The following is a 2,828-nucleotide window of genomic DNA, read 5'->3' on the forward strand; positions in this document are numbered from 1 at the left end:
TCGTTTCTTCCCCTTGGCTCTTCGTCGTCCATCTTGCTTTACCCACACGAACACCCACACACACATGACAACCCCCTTACCAGGGTGTACCCGCACTATCACGGTATTCCTGGAGGATCGGCCGAGAGTTGTGTACCGACCTCCCTTTCGCCATCACAAACCCACTCGATCGCAAGGTGATGGTTTACCGGGGAGGGACTTTGGGACGAATACACTTCTATGAGTGCAGGTCCCTCAGCCAGTACGAAGTAAGGAAGTACAGAGAGGAGGGAATAGCCACGTGTGAGAAGCACCCACGTGGGGTCCCGTGAGACCAGGTTTGGGGCTTTGCAGGCCCCCCCGGTATGTTTCCTCTCACTGCATGGTATTAGTAATAACCACAGCAATGGAGAAATACCGGGTTCCCTGCTCGCCACCTAAAACAACAAAGGAGTAACTCTGTTACTTTCACCCCCAGAAAGTCCAAATCTGTGCTCTTCCTTCTATGTAAAAAAGAACACTGATTATGTACTCTCCATTAAGCTGATAAGAACAGATACTACACTTTGATCTTAGCCAAAAGGCCGAGAAGCAGGTCCCGCAACTAGTACTAAGTATGGAAGTAGCAAAAGAGAGAAATAAGAATATATACTACACTTTGATCTTAGCCAAAAGGCCGAGAAGCAGGTCCCGCAACTAGTACTAAGTATGGAAGTAGCAAAAGAGAGAAATAAGAATATATACTACACTTTGATCTTAGCCAAAAGGCCGAGAAAGCGATTCCAAAGCTGATGATGATGATGATATACGGAGAGAAGAGAGCAGTGGCTCTGAGAGTGGGAGAAGGGTATAGTACAAGGTAAAGTTTAGAAGTGGGAAGTAGAGGAGAAGGTTAACAGCAGGTGGGCTATCCACCTTGCGGAGACGGGTTTTTTTGTCTTCCGTAACTGTGCTGCGTTAGAGGTTCTTGGGGTTAGGGAAGGCCGGTCTCAGCCAAGCTAAGCTAGGTTGTTCTAAGTTGTCCTGAGGGCATATTTTGTTAGGGGGGGGGGGTCTCTCCAGGTCCTTGTGGCACTGGAGGGATGATCCCCATCTTAAGTTATTTTTATTGTTATTTTTTATTGTTATTTTGTTGTTATTTTGTATATAGAGGCTCTGGTTCTTCGTTATCATTTTTCCTGCTTCTAGGCCACCATCCGTGCGATGTGTTGTTGTTTTCCTCAATTAGTTGGTTTAGTATGGGATCCTGTTCTTGCTGGATATTTTCCCATATTACATTTGCTTGGGTGTGTATTCTGATGTTGAGTGGGTCTATGCCGTGTTCTGTGTGTATGTCTTGTACTGTTTGTGTGTATGGTGGTTGGTGTTTTGCCGCTCTTCTGAGGGCTATATTTTGCACTGCTTGATATTTGAGTTGATTGGTTCTTGAGATTGTGTTCAGAGGTATTGGGGGGTATTCTAAGTGTGGTCTGATCAGTGCTTTGTATAGGTGCAATTGCGTGTTGGTTTCCAATTGGCGGAATCTTTTGAGCTTAGTAAGTTGTGATCTTGCCATAGCTAATCTTTCGTTAATGTGGGGTGTTATTCCGCATCTGGATATCTTGAGTCCTAATGTTTTTCCCTTGGCAGCATATGGTATTTGTTGGTTGTTAACAATAATAGGGCATGGTTTTGTTTTTGCGATGTGAATTATTTGGAGTTTTTGTACATTGGTTTTTATCTTCCATTTACGTTCATAGTCGTTTATTACCTCTATTTCTCTGCATGTTCTAATAGCCATCATTTGTTTGGACTTTCCCGGGTACCTGACTATCTGTGTTACATCGTCTGCGTAAGCTATGTATTCTGATTGACGTGGTTGCGGCATATCTGCCGTGTATACAGTGTATAACGTCGGCGATATATTACTGCCTTGGGGAACTCCGCTATGAAGGATGAAGGTTTGTCCTAGATGGTTGTCGATTATTAATTTGGCCTGTCTGTTATCTAAGAAATTACATAATAGTGCTGTGATATTGGTAGGCATGTCCAATTTGATTATTTTTAACTTCAGTCCTTCATGCCAGACTTTGTCAAATGCTTTTGAAACATCTCTCAGAATTATATTGCATTGGTCTCTGTTACTTGCAGCATTTGCAATTGATTCATATATTAGAGCTATTGCTGTGTTGGTTCCTCGGTGTTTTCGAAAGTCGTGCTGTCTCTGGTTATATTTGTTTTCTTGGTCTAGAAAATTTCTCAGTCTGTTGTTGATTATTTTTTCCAATATTTTACCAGGTGTTTCCAATAATGATATAGGTCTGTAGTTTTCTGCTTGAGTATGGTTCTTTCCTGCTTTCGGAATGAGTCTGATTTTGGCTAATTTAAATTTGGTAGGGAAAAAGCCAGTTGCAAGTGAGGCATTGTATATATTTTTGAGCTGTTCGATCATAGACTGAGGAATGTTTTGAAGTACGATTTTATTAATTTGGCTTATGCCAGGTGCTTTATTCTTGAAACTTGCTATTGTTTTTGCAATATAATTTTGAGTTAATGGGGCAATTATTGGGTTGTTTATGTCTAATGAGTTGAGGTTGATTTTATTGGTAGGTTTCCATTTCTCTGTGTTCTGGCTCAAATATGTTTTAGTTCAATTTTCAATTTCAATTTCAATTGTTTATTCCTTGATAGAGGAAGCGGGATCCTAGTGCTGTCACTAGGTACCCCTGTACAATGACACCAGAATCATCTGGCAAGTGTGAAAAGTATATACAGTATAAATATTATAAAGGGGCTTACTAAAGCCTAAGGAAGGAAGGATGTTCCTTTAACACATAATCAATATTATTTTCAAAATATCTGGCCAGTAT

The 2,828-nt window shown here is 41.2% G+C and overlaps 1 pseudogene; it reads right to left on the reverse strand.

The window, feature by feature from the left end:
• Positions 1-455: 455 nt before the first annotated feature.
• Positions 456-575, reverse strand: LOC121865239 (annotated as a pseudogene).
• Positions 576-2,828: the final 2,253 nt, after the last annotated feature.

Source organism: Homarus americanus, unplaced genomic scaffold (genome assembly GCF_018991925.1).
Source record: "Homarus americanus isolate GMGI-L3 unplaced genomic scaffold, GMGI_Hamer_2.0 scaffold36764, whole genome shotgun sequence".
Classification (NCBI taxonomy): Eukaryota; Metazoa; Arthropoda; class Malacostraca; order Decapoda; family Nephropidae; genus Homarus; species Homarus americanus.